Raw genomic sequence first — 14,286 nt, 5'->3', positions numbered from 1 at the left:
CTCCTAATGTTCCTGCTATCTCTCTGATTGATTTTCTTTTTTTTTTGCAACCTAAGGATGTCCTGTTTCACTTGCAATGAGAGCTCCTTTGACCGCATGTTGTGGGTTCACAGCAACAGCTTCCAAATATGAATGCCACACCTGGAATCAACTCCAGACCTTTTACCTGCTTAATTGATGATGACATAACGAAGGAATAGCCCATACCTGTCCATGAAACAGCTTTTGAGTCAATTGTCCAATTACTTTTGGTCCCTTGAAAAAGAGGGGGCTACATATTACAGAGATGTAATTCCTAAACCCTTCCTCCAATTTGGATGTGAATACCCTCAAATTAAAGCTGATAGGCTGCACTTTAAGCCCATATTCATTATTTAGCTGTAACTTTAATTTATTTTGGTACACAGCCGAAATAACAAAACTTGTATCAGTGTCCAATTATTCCCGGACCTAACTGTATGTCGGCTGGAGGTGTGGAAGAGTTCCCCTGACTAAGCAACGCTTAGCGATATGCGCTTTTTAATTTCAGCACCTGCCCCACAAACAGTGACATGAGCCTACAAAAACATGGCAGCTAGATAAAACCACCACACTGTCAAGTGTATGTGTCTTATCGGTGAACAAGCACACAACGGAATGCTTGTGATATACTATTACCGTGAGCACATCTAAATTGTAGCAGTGTATTGACATTTCTGATATACATATTTTTTGTTATGTAGTGAATGGACATATTTTTTTATTTTTTATATATACGATTTATTATTACTTCTTAGTCATGATTCTTTTTCTAGCTATATGTGTCATGCTCTGGATAATATCCTTGTTAAGATTATTATAACATAGCTGTACCTGAATGTTAGATCTATGCTGAATTCTCGAGGAATCCTGCCATGGAAATGTATATACACTACAGATAATCATTGAGGCCATTTGCTATACGTGTAAGCTTTGTATTTTTGTTTGATACTATTTCTTTTTATCTCAACAATGCTGTGTGCTGACTCTTTTTTCTAAAGTGCAAATTGCTTGCTTTAGAATTGTGGTGAATTGGAATTAAAGTTGAGGTATACTGTGTCCTATATTTGAGAGGTTTCAGCTTCTTCTCTCTTGAGGATCCTTTTCTTAAGACTGCATCCCCGCTGGCGCTGACCACGCTCATGCTTGACAGCGGTGATGTCACCAACTGTCTAAGCATGAGCGCCGGGGTGTCCTGTGTATTCCGCAATCGGGAGCGGGGGGGGGGGGGGGTGGGGGAGAGGGGGTGTAAGATAGTATTTTTTTTACTATTTGATATATGGAACATATATTTACTTTAAGTATAGTGCACCCATGTAGTCAATCATTTTTTTTTGAACTAGGTACAGCCAATAGTTAGCCGCTTTTATTTTGGATAATTTTTTTGATGCAATACCTCTGGTTTTACTAAACTAGAGGTTGGTTCACTAAAAAGGTATCACAACTAGATGGGCAATTTTTTTTTGACGAATTTGGATCCGCCTCGGATTGGCCAGTTCCTTTGGTCCGCGTATTTGTCTTAAAAAAGCAAATCCGCAGTTTTGGATTTTTATTTTTGAGAGCAATACGAAATCTGTGGGCAGATTGTTAAAAATCTAGGCATGAATTAATCCGAGGGGGGCAGGGGAGAGAGGATCTCTCTCTCTCTCTCTGCGGATTGATCTGTGTCCGGATTTTTAACAATCCGGCTACAGGTTGTGGAATCCGGCGATCAAATTCTTAAAAATCCATCCGGATTGTATCCTATGGCGAATTTGGATTGATTGCAGATTTTTAGTTCTCAATCCGCAGACGGATTTTGGCGGGGAGGGTTAGATTTGGTTTAAAAAAAATCCGGGAAACAGATTTGGAGTGTTTCGCCCATCTACATTCACAACCTGCAACGAATCTACATTTCTGCAGGAACAATATGCTACCCTGCATGTCTTACTACATCTCATATTACAACAATATTATGAATTCTGCAGATGGAAGATGTATTTTTAATAATGTTATAAAAAGCCATTGTAGGTAGACTCAGCTATTAAGAAAATCAGGGTGGGGGGATCTGATGCAGCCCTAATTGTAGCGCCCATCATGCCCATGAGACACAGTCATCTTGCATTCCTCAGCACGTCCCACAGGTAAAAGGTACACAGACATCCCGTGACGCCGCGCGCGGACACAGCACGCGCTCTACACACTCATCAAAGCACTGGCCGGCTCAGGGCCAATGAGGCTTTTTTAATTGGTTGATCAGAAACTGTCCGGCGGTGACGTCACAGCGTCCGCTATCACACAACCTGAGCAGAACACAAGAGAAACAGACCGACCCAAGTGAGTCGCAGCTTGTTGGGCTGTACCATCCTGTGACGAAAAGGGGGGGGAGCGGTACAACCCGCAACCACCCTCCATCATTTTTCCATACCCCTAGAGGGTCACCAGCAAACCCAAATCTCGACGCCGCCACCACAATGAATACATGCTAGATGTGGTGCGGGAGAAGGAAGCCACACCCGCAGCGAGCTGGCACTTGGTACAGTGCACTGTCTCCCCCCCTTCTCTCTCTGCTTCTGTTGACCTATCCTCTCCCTCACCCATCACAAGCTGATGCAGGGCAGTCGCGCGCCGCTAGGTCACCGCTTCGTTTTTTTGTTGTCGTTGTTTCGCGGACGTTCTGTAACGACGGGGCGCGAGGCCGGGATGGGGAGCAGCGGTTAAACGGCCGTAGCAGCACGTGACCCCGGGGTAACGGACACAGAAAGGCGGAGGCAGGATGATGAGGAGCAGCAGCAGCAGCAGCAGCAGCGAGGGCTGAGCAATCACAGCACAGAGACCTCCATTCATCGCGGGTAAGAGTCTCACCCTCAGCCCTGTGGGTGACCGGAGGGCTTCAGCTCACATTCTAATAAATAGTGCCACCCGCTAACACCACGTCATTTCAAAATGAGCGAATCCACATTTCTGGCCAGAGGTGCCCGTTAGTGGGTGGGGGAATCAATGAAGGGACCACGCAGAAAGTCACGACTGAAATAAAGAGAGCCAAGTCTAAATAAACGGCTGGATGACGGAGATTTCTCCTTCGCATCATTTGGGAACTTGAACATTTTTCCCTCACACTGTTTATATATACATAGATAGTCTCCTTTATTATATACAGAAGGGCCTTCAACGCTTCGCATGATGTATAGATATTGTGGATGTGCTCTGCATGATTTACATGTATGTTCATGTAACACCTACACGTGTGTGTGTGTATGTGTATGTATATATAATAGCCACGGGGTAGCTTAATATCACGTTGGGGTTTATGTATTGTGCCTGGTTTGTCTAGGACCATTACACAGCAGTTGTTCTTGTTTGTCAGGTTTTTAATGCTGGCATTGTGGTGGGTTGTCATCTAGTGGAGATTTCACTCTTGTTCGAGGACATGATGCTCACGGGTCCCCAGATTGATTACACCCTGCACGTACTACACACCTATATAGACTGCAGTACTGTGGGTGATATGTAAAGCAAGAGCAAAATGTCTTTTTTTTTTTTTGCTCCTCTTGCGCCCTGAGCATTTTGGCCAGTGGTTATAGGTGTAGATGTGGGAGGAAAGAGCGGGCGCAGTATTACAACACCTGTATCAATAGTTGCGTCTATAGCAGGGGCAGTTTTTCTCTTTGCCTGATCCGCCAGGTTTCTGTGACATTGGCCAAATGTAAGAAGCGAGATTTGAAAGATTAATACATATCTCACTGCTCACAAACTGACTTTGCTCTGTGTGTGGAGGAAATAGCACGACATTTTATACAACAGAAGACAGGGGAGCCCAATTCTACATCCAATTTGACAGAACATAAATGGTAATAAGTATAAAGTAAATACTTCAATAATAATATTTTCTTGGTGATTTAGTTAAACACTTTGGCCAAAGCGTCATAAACCTCCATACCATCATCAAGGTATAACCAAGTTTGCAGGTCCTGACAATACACTGTGACCCTTTCCTTTTACCTCTGTATGAGGGGAAACAACCATAATAGGTCTTGTCCATTCAGCAAAATGAGAGATCCTCCCAAGTTAAAAAGGTGGGGAGGGGTGAGCTCTAGGAGGAGGGTCCACCTACCTCCAAACAACTATTGTCAGTTAGAAATTGAATTAACACACACCCAAAGGGGGATTGAGCTTGCTGGAAATGTGTGTTAATTCAATTTCCCACTTTTTATACATATCGCATTGTGCTACTTTGGCTGCGTCCATACAGCTTTTGTCCGCGCGGAGGCATGCGCGACGTGAAGCGGGTGCGTTTTCAGGACATGGTAGACGCTCCGTCGGGGGGGGGGGGGCGTGTCTGTGACGTCATGGAGCTGGTTCGCCCTCATTGGACAAACCACTCACGTGACCTGCCCGTCGCGAAGAGATCGCCCAACGCGCGCCCCCTTCTGCTGTCGCACGATCAATGCCTTAAGACAATGTGATCGAGCCACACACGGACGCCTCCGCACAGTCTAAGTCATATCAATTTCCTCCGCATATTTTTTTTTTTCAACGCACATGAAGTCAACATCTTAAAGCCAAGGTGGGGTCTCAGCGACATGTTGCTATGAGACTACTCGCAGGTCCACTTGTCCTGTCAGTCACAAGGAGCCCTAATAAATTACAATCTAGATACATGCTGGTATCAAAACAATTGCAGTATCTATGTGCAAATATGTTTTAGTTTATTATTTTAATCAATTACAAGTCAGACAAGTTGTCAAACTATAACCATTTGTTCTATTTTTAAATGTATATAACATGCATGCGCAGATACGTAAACATTCGCACATCATGCATTTATTGGAGTTCGCACCTGTACAATCTCATCTGCTAATTTCACCAATGTATTCCTCCCCAACTCCATATGTAAAGAGTTTATTTTCACACGTGTGTGGTCTATTAAGGGACACACAAAAGTGTATCCTCCTTCCAGAGCGAATTGTGCCTCGGTGCTTTTCCTGCCCCATGGATCTCAAAGCTGGAATACTAGTTTGAATCATTTAATTGATTGAATTTCATGAGCATGTTTTAAAGCGAGTAAAATAAATTGAATAAATAAGCTGCAAAAAAAAAAAATCTTACGATTTAGGGCACATTTGAATTGCTTGCGGCTGTAAACAATTTCTTAGTTTTATAGGCATAAACATCCAGCACTGTGTATACACGTTTACTGTATATTTAAGAAGTTCTGTATGACATCTATAGCAAACACAAGCTTGTACTTCCGTGTGTGTGCAGACAAGGTGTGTGTCCTGAATATAAATATCGCTCTGTCACAGACTTGCACTGGTATCTGATGAAAGCAATCCGATCCTCTCCCTTCTTCAACCACCCCCACCTGCTCTTTTTCTCTTCCTGGGAGAGGAGGGGGTGTGAGTGATGGCTCTCTCTCAGCACTCGGGGATCCTACTTCGTCTTCCTTGTGCATTGTTCCTAATTTCCAGAGAATTGTGTGTGGGGCCAGTGACAAGATGCAAGCCCTTATACTAATAATACCTGTAACCTGTTTGATGCTGCAGGAGGGGCCTGCAATGGCTTAATATGACTTAATATGATCCAAGAAGCATTTGTGAATCATATATAACTGAAATGATTACTTAATCCCTAATAACATTGTGGATCTGATGAGTGGGGAGGAAAGGGCAGACCCTGCATCATCATTGTATGAATAAATACAGAATAAAATAGCAAAGTAACATCAGAACATATCTGAAATGTAACCCTATAACGCATTGTAATCTTGTATCCAGTTGATATGTTGTTCCAGAAAGCTATCTGAACATGCAAATAATCCCTTAGTATACCCAAATTTCACCACAAGATAAACTGTGGCGGTACACCATTATAACGATCCTAAACATTCTCTGATCTTAATTGTTAATAAAACCACAACTGGTTGCATTCATTTATCTTTTATGCAGGGGGAGGGATGGTTTGTAATCAATCTTGGAAGAATGAGCAGCACTGAGCTTTGCTGTTCTGTTTCCAGAGGAGCAGTATGTCTGCCTCTAACAGCGGTGTAATTGTTACGCTGCTGGGAACCTTTAACTGGCCCTCAAAGAATGCTGGGCTGTGCATAAGAAATGATTTATTTTTATTTTTTTCCTAATAAAATATAAAGGCATGAAAGTATAGTTATGCTTATGTAATGGTAGACAATTGAAGCCTCAGGTAGGATATTTATTTAAGCGGTACATATCGATTTGGATTTTTGCTTATGAGGTTAATGAGCATATTTTCTGCACATTCTATTAATGCTATTCTGTAAGTACGGCACACACAGCACTTAAAGCATTAAACTGCTGATCTCAGACCTGGTGTAGCGAATAAAAGATACCCCCACCCCCCAGGAACAGAAAGGCATGTAAGAGTTACTATATAAATGAAATATGCAATTTGGGGTATTTTCACTTTAGCCCATTGATTATCAATTTATGACAGATAAGGTTTTTCATTATAGCTCATCTTAAGTTTTATATTAGACATCCATTCAACAAATTGCCGTACTTATTTAAAAAAAAATTGTTAAAGACTTGGAGGGGGAACAAAAATAAATATATACTGTATAATATGCATTTATTTGTGGTCAATTTGTTGTCAGATGGCCTGTACTGGTGTACATTTACTGCAGCAGTTACTTTTGGAATATTCTGCATTAAGTGAAAAGGTTAATAGAATGGGTGTACTCCGTAGATTGTGAGATTTGTTAAAAACCCAGATAATGTTTTAAAATTATTTCAGTCAATTGTTTGCCTTTATGGTAGCAAATGCCCATATGAAATAAAACATACATACATTTATTTTTGTTTGGTAGGGTGGGGAGATTTTACATTGTAATACTTTTCTAGGTATGGCATTGTTTCTGTTCCATTGTCGAACAGTAACAAACTTCTTTGCAGCAGTGGAAATGGGGCCCAGGCTGTGCTGAAAAAGCTGTGTGATGCAGCAAGCTGAGCTTGTAGGGAAAGATATCCCAACCAGTGTCACATCATGCAATAAAACAATGAAAGTTTCTTAAAAACTTCACATTTTTATTTCTGAGATCAGGATAAATGGCATAGCGTAGCCTAACGTGTTTTACACTCAGGTGCTTCTTCAGAGGTAAGAATGCCCATAAGGCTGTGAAATGCATTGGGCTATGGTATGCTGTTTATCCAGATCTCGGGATAAAAATGTCAAGTCTTTAACAAACTTTCATTGTTTTTTTGCATGGTGATGCTGATCGGTGTGATGCTGGTCGGTATATCTTTTGCTATTCTTGAAGAAGATGAGCTACGGGAAACACAAGTGTCCTCCGCACTCGAGACAAGAATAGTATCACAGGGGTACTAGTATACTCCCAAAAATAGAACACACTGGCAATAAATAAGGAAAATATTTAACTAACAACGCATGAGAGATAATAAAAAATTATTCTAGTGGAAAGTACAACACATCCAGCAAATTATAGTCAAAACAATCACATACTGGTATGACAACCAAGCTGTAAATAAGTGAAAAAACTTACAGTATTTATCCACCACTTGAACCGATAGCCAGAGCAGAGGCAGATGCGCATAAGGAATAATGTAGTAATAGTATCCAATAGCTGGAATGTAAAAAATGAGGGCTAAGTGGTAGAACCGACAGGTAGGGAGAAGACAGACGAAAAATAGGGGCAAAACAATAATATAAAAAGGGGGGGGGGCAACACTTTGGGATGACAGACACAATCAAGGCCCATTCCCACTTGAACATAACAGACTGTGGTACTTCCCTAAGGCCTTGCCCCCGCTGCCTACTACAGCGGACGCTGCGCGCACGAGAGCCCTCCCCGCAATGGCGCCGGGCCCGCTGCGAGGGGGGGGGGGCCGCAGCGCTCGCGCGAGAGCTACTCCTGCTCTCAATAGAATTGAGAGCAGGACTCGCGTCGAGCGATTAGGCACGCCCCCCGGCGGTTCAGCCAATGAGGGCGGACCTGCCGGGTGACGTCATGGCCGTGCCCCCGTCACTCCTCCGCCACGCCCCCCCCCCCCCCCCCGGTCTCCTCCTGCAGTGAGCTGCAGACTGGGGAATCGGCTGAACGCGCCGCCAAAAGCGCGGGCGCGCGTTACAGCGGAGAGACCGGGGCCTTAGCCTTAGATTCCCTACAAATAGGGTTTTGAATAGAAAGGTCCTGTAGTATCTCCCTCAGTAAGTCTCAGCCTTTTGGTTGCGCTTGATAAGATACAGGATTTACCCCTAATCACATTCCTGTTTTAGAATTTTGTGGCTATAGTTACAATTTTATTCATGCTGTGAAAGAAGATTGGGGACATTACCGGTCACCGATTCTGTGTGAGCGCAGAGGGTTAACAAGATTGTTTCTTGATTTGTTTTATTTTTTTATTTATATAAGCTTATATTAAAATGGGTAAGAAGCAAAAAGTGACAGTGTGATCATTACCCAGAATCCTTGGCTGCCGTAGAAGCATTGTTTGCTAATAGATGAAGGGCAAGGCAGGTTTGCAGATCTGTCTGAGATGTGAATTTGCTCACAAGTGGTATTTGTATTTACTGTACGGTGGGGTTTTTTTTTCACAATTTTTATTTGCTATAGCTTTGTTTGTGGTGTATAGAATATACAAAATCTATATTTTGGTGGTGTCCCACTTTCCATATCATTTAATATACTGTATAGCATTGTTCACTTGTGCACTGCACCTGCATTACGTATTCCTTCTCTCTTCAGTTTGTTATAACTGCATGAAAAGGAGTAGTTTCCTTCTATAGAAGATAACTAATAGATGTTGCAAATTGTTATATATATATATATATATATATATATATAACAATTTGCAACATCTATTAGTTATCTTCTATAGAAGGAAACTACTCCTTTTCATGCAGCACCAGCTGGGGCCACATGCCAAGTGAAATCTTTTTCAGAGGTTTAGAATTGAAAACATCGATTCTGCATCGCTAGCGGCACACATACTAATGCTTTTCCGAATTGCAATTTTATATCTAGGCTACGTATTGCCCAACAAAGATTTACCCTGGTAAAGGAATTGCATTTATTGCACACAGGTGTTTGTTTTTCATCTCCATAAGTCTTGCATGCATTATTCCTGATTAACCCATCGCAGTTTAAATCCCCCATATGGAGACATTTATTTTTTTAGTGCAGTGCTACATAGGAAAATTGTGCTTGTTAACCCTTCCTTCCCTTTCCATCTCTTGTACCAAAACAACTACCAAAACAACTTAAATGGAATTGGGGTTTTCGTTGTGTTGTGTTTTTTTTTTTTTTTTTTTTTTTTTTTTTTAGATTCAATGGAGATATTGAGAAAAAATTGATTTTATGTTTAATTGTTTTTATGGATATCATCCCTGTTTGCTTTTACTTTTCTGGTTGCTGCTGATTTTAATACAAGGAGATGTCAGATCTAAATGATTTCTATGGGTCGTAGGTTTCCAGCAGCTTGGACTAGTTTTGATTTGCTGCCATTGCCTGATGATTAAATTGCATCGTGTGTTTACATATATTCTAGGTGACATTAAGACACTCGTTCTGGATTGCTATTTCAAGATTGTCAGACTAGCCTTGGAGAATTGCACCATAACAAACAAGACCATAAATATAGATAGATGTTCAGCAAACATATCTTATATCACAATAGGTCACGTTATTGGTCTTTGTTAAATATTTGATATCTATGTGTATCCACATTGTTTGCTTTTTCACATTCATTTATGCTATTGTAGAAAGTGGTTCTGTAATGCACTCTTCTTTATCTAAATCATTAGAGGTCACATCAGCTTTGCATCTTACCCTGGGACAAGCACTCTACGGTATAAGAAGATAACTATTTAAACATGTACATAGTCCATTATTCTTACCTTGAATTAGGTTTTTTTTTTTTAAGGTGCATTCCCTGTTGGGTCAGGACCAAAATGAAACAGACCTGTTAAAGTTAAATCATTGGTTATAATGTAAAGCCTTAAAAAAAAAAAATCAAGTATTTTAAACTTGATTTATGAACATAGTGGATAAAGTTTGGTAGGGGATTGATTATCTGTGGCTATCTTGTTTTGTGTGATGCAGGAGTGTTCATCAGATTGTACAGTAAGTGCCTTTTTGCTCCCTCATTGGCCCTCCTGCAGGTTGTCAAACAAATCTAATCCGGCTTAAAAAATGCATACAGTACATCATTAATAATGGATAGTTGATAACTGAATATTTCTGAGCTAATTAAAACACTTTATTCTTAGAATTTAGGATTTATATTTATTTCTAAAGGCTCTACATATTGTGTAGCACAATACAACAGTAGTGTAAACCTATATAACCAAAATTTAATTTTAATGGTTAAACTGGGCTCTACAAATTTCACTGACCTCCACCAGCCCACTAGGAATGTTGCTTGTGCACTGCAATGCTGGAAAAACGCGGGTGCTGAAGAACCATGTTGGTGGCAGAGCTGTTGATAACCTCAATCTTTCAGCACCACTTTTCTAATCCATGCCCTGCTGTTCTGTGGCTGCATGCAGGGTAGCACAGTGCAAATGCCACGATCAAAAAGCTTTCTCACAAACCATAATTTCATGGTCACCATTTGCAACCGGAAACGTTTTACCTCGAGTAAGGTTTGACAGGCCTGAAGTTTCAATAACTACTACTACGGTACTGATTTTGTTATGGCAGGAGACACCAAATCACTTTGCTAAAAATCCAGTCAGTGTAACTTCATGTTTGGAGGATGCACTCGCTCTTCTCCCTGCATTATATTCTACAGCTAGATATTAAGAGGTGTTTTATAAACTGGATGCTAGAACTGTGATAAACAGTGGCATTAAATAGACTGTGCCATAATTCATTTGTACTTTGTCGGAGAACAGAATCTGTGTAAAATGGGCAGTTTTACAGATTGAAAGTCTCTCTTGCACGCTTATGTAAAATACATCATTTAATCAATTCACTTGGAGGAAGGGGAGAAGGAAACTCCACCATGTATTGGTACTGAGCTAGGGTGTTTGTAAAGAGGGACAGGGAATGGAGTATATCCAAAAAAAGTCTGAATTTCAGAGATGAATTGAGGACAACAATGGAAAAAGCCCTCAACTTGTGTGCTTATAGCCAAATTTATGAATGCAATTGAATTTAAAATATGTCCTGATGCAATCACGTTCAAACCTAAGTGCCCAAGTATAAAAATCATATTAGAAAATATTTGCTATTGTTTTGGGGTTAGATCTACCAGATTAAACAATGCAGCAGCACTGTGAGAGTTGCCGTTATGTATTGCAGCGTTTGAAAACTGGTGATAAAAAAAATCATTGGCGTCCAATAACCAGGACTCAGCATGAAAAGGGCTTGTACGTAATGTAGATACCTTTTAGCAGACCAACATTAGAATTATTCTTAAATGAATTTCTATTGTACAGAGTTTTCAAAATGTGATGTTTTTTTGTGTGTGCTGTGGGGTACAGTACAATTTGTAAAGATGAAACCTATGAGGTTTTGCAAGCTCTGTGCTCTATAATGGAATCTACGAAAAACTCCAACCTATTATGAATTTACATTTTTCCAGGACCAATACGGCTACTAGAACATTGAACTACGTAATTTAGACACGCTGATATGTCATTTCAAAATCATATGCAATGGCACTGTAGTAAAGACTGTTCCATTTGTTAGTGTTTGTGTGTAAATGAAAATAACAATTGGGAATATGTTGAATATATGATTTAAGAGAATTGCATCACTAAAGGCGAGTAAAACAGTCTCTAATCATTACTTGAATGTGAATGTTAACCTATTTTTATAGATCATATATGAACATGATCTGGTAATGCAGGATACAATTAACCATTCAAGAACTCTCTATAACAGGCCTGCACAACTCGTAAAGTGTGAAGGGCCGAACTGCTCCAAGGAAAAAAAAATTTGGGCCGCACGGGTAAAATCATCCTCATCCTCATATCTCCCCCAGAACCCCTCACTATCAACCTTTATGATACTCCCCGTCTATCTCTCATACCCCCATCTCTCCCCCCTCACTCACACAATACTCCCCCTCCACATCAAACACACAATCTCCCCCACATCAAACACATCCCTCCCTGCACCTCCCATCACTCTCCCCCCCTGCACCTCCCATGACTCTTCCCCCCTGCACCTCCCATCACTCTCCCCCCCTGCACCTCACAAGGAAAACAGAGTCGGGCCGCACGGGTAAAACAGCATTTATTATTCTAAATAACACATTTATTTACGATGTTTACTTTAAACAAAATTACATTTAAAATACTTTAATTCAAATTAACTAATTTCCTAATCATCCATGTCAGCAGCCCCCCCCCCCCAAGTCAGCATCTCCCCCCCCAAGTCAGCATCCCATGTCGGCAGCCTCCCCCCAAGTCAGCATCCCCCTCCCAAGTCAGCATCCTATGTCATCACCCCCCCCCCAAGTCATCATCCCCCCCCCCAAGTCAGCAGCCCATCCCCCATGTCATTTCAGCAGCCCCCCGCCCATTTCAGCAGCCCCCCCAGCCCATTTCAGCAGCCCCCCCAGCCCATTCCGTGTCAGCAGCCCCCCCAAGTAAGCATCCCATGTCAGCAGCCTCCCCCCCAAGTCAGCGCCCCAAGTCAGCATCCCCCCCCATGTCATTTCAGCAGCCCCCCCAGTCCATTTAATTTCAGCAGCCCCCCAGCCCATTCCATCTCGGCAGCCCCCCTCATGAATGAAACCCCCCCCCCCCCCAATGCCTACCTGATGATATTGGCGGTGGAGGCAAGAGGTGGCGTCGGCGGCAACAGAAGCGTGGGGGAAGCGCGCTCTAGCAACAGACCCGGAAGTTCCGGGGCGCGCTACACTGCTGGAGCGCGTCCCCCTGCTGGAGCAGGCTGAGGGGGAAGGGGGGTTAGGGGGATTAGGAGAGAGCGCGCATTCAAACAGATTGCTGAAGCGCTCTCCTACGCTGGAGCGCGCTCTTCCTTTCCCTACCAGGGAAGGGGGGTGAAGGTGGGGGGGTTGAAGGAGGTCCGTCGCAGGCCGCACAGGGTGCCCCGGCGGGCCGCATGTTGTGCAGAGCTGCTCTATAACATAATTCATATAATGGCAGCCAATGAACGTTGTGATTGAAATCATCGATCAACAAATAAGAAACATAACTGCGGGGGGATTGGGACATGAGCGTAAATTTACTTTAATTAAAAATTTTTTTCCTGTCTTTAATAAAGGCTTATGGTCTAATTTTTTCAAACAAAATACATATTAATTGACAATTTTAAAAGCAAAACGTTGATTTGAAATCTGTCTTAATTTCAATATCTGGACAGTTAGGGCACAAATTACCATACATTGTATAGACTGTTGTGGCATTTGTTATATTTCTTTATGCATAAGTAAATAAAATGCATCTGTTGGGATAAAAAAAAAAAATGTAAGCAGTGATATAAATTGTTCTACTAATTGTTCATTTACATAATATGTACAGACCTTGAGCATGTTGGCACACAGCAAGCAGTCAAAGTAAGTAATCATTAAAACACAATTCATTCCCCCCACCCCCCTGTAATATTAACTAAAATCTGTTCAGAAAATATATCTTGTGTTGATTGCTAGAGTCAGAATTCAAGCTCACCAAAAAAGGTTAAGTCATAGTCATTTAATGACTTGGTTATAGCAGCATTGAACATTTTGGTGCATGCAAGCAGCATCATCAGGGATCACTAATCTGTCATGCCTTTCTGACTTAAAGGGACTGTCCAACATTTATGCTTTGGGAACACTTTATTCAAGCTTCTCATCTACTTATGTCTATCTATTGACTAATGATAGCGTGATCATTTTTTGCAAATTGAAGAACAGATCTTGCAGTGACAGTCTTATTAAAATACATTACATAAATATTGTGAACACCATCCAAAGTTTGTCTACTATAGATAAAATAAATAAGTCTAAAATGATTGAAAAATACGTATTTGTTTTGATTTTCTTCCCCGCTACACTTTATCATATATACGACTGCTTTGTTTTCACTTTGTCATGGGCAGGACTGTTCCTTTCAAATAATTTGTTCAGGTCATTAACGCAAGAATTGTTTTCTTTTTCACATATGATAAAGAAATGTAAATGTATCAGTGTAATCTGCTCCGTTAGAAATAAATATTCTCCCTCAAAGTAAATATTTTGTTTGTGTAGAACGCTGGCATCATAATAACTTGAAAAAGTAGAGAAGAACAATATAGGCCCTACAGTTCCACTCCCTCCCCCCCCCATTTTGAACACCTTTTAT

General features: G+C 41.4%; 1 protein-coding gene across 4 annotated transcripts in view; it reads left to right on the top strand.

Moving 5' to 3' along the window:
• Positions 1–2,322: 2,322 nt before the first annotated feature.
• WASF1 (WASP family member 1) overlaps positions 2,323–14,286 on the top strand; it is a 104,395-nt gene continuing 92,431 nt past the window's right edge. For 3 of the 4 annotated variants that reach the window (XM_075597606.1, XM_075597607.1, XM_075597605.1), the window contains exon 1: positions 2,323–2,849. The gene's annotated coding sequence lies outside the window, so the exon portion shown is untranslated. The remainder of the gene's footprint in view (positions 2,850–14,286) is intronic. The other variant, XM_075597603.1, reaches the window with a different exon arrangement.

The sequence above is a fragment of the Ascaphus truei genome, chromosome 4, assembly GCF_040206685.1.
Source record: "Ascaphus truei isolate aAscTru1 chromosome 4, aAscTru1.hap1, whole genome shotgun sequence".
NCBI lineage: Eukaryota > Metazoa > Chordata > Amphibia > Anura > Ascaphidae > Ascaphus > Ascaphus truei.
This window is presented reverse-complemented; position numbering and strand designations above follow the sequence as displayed.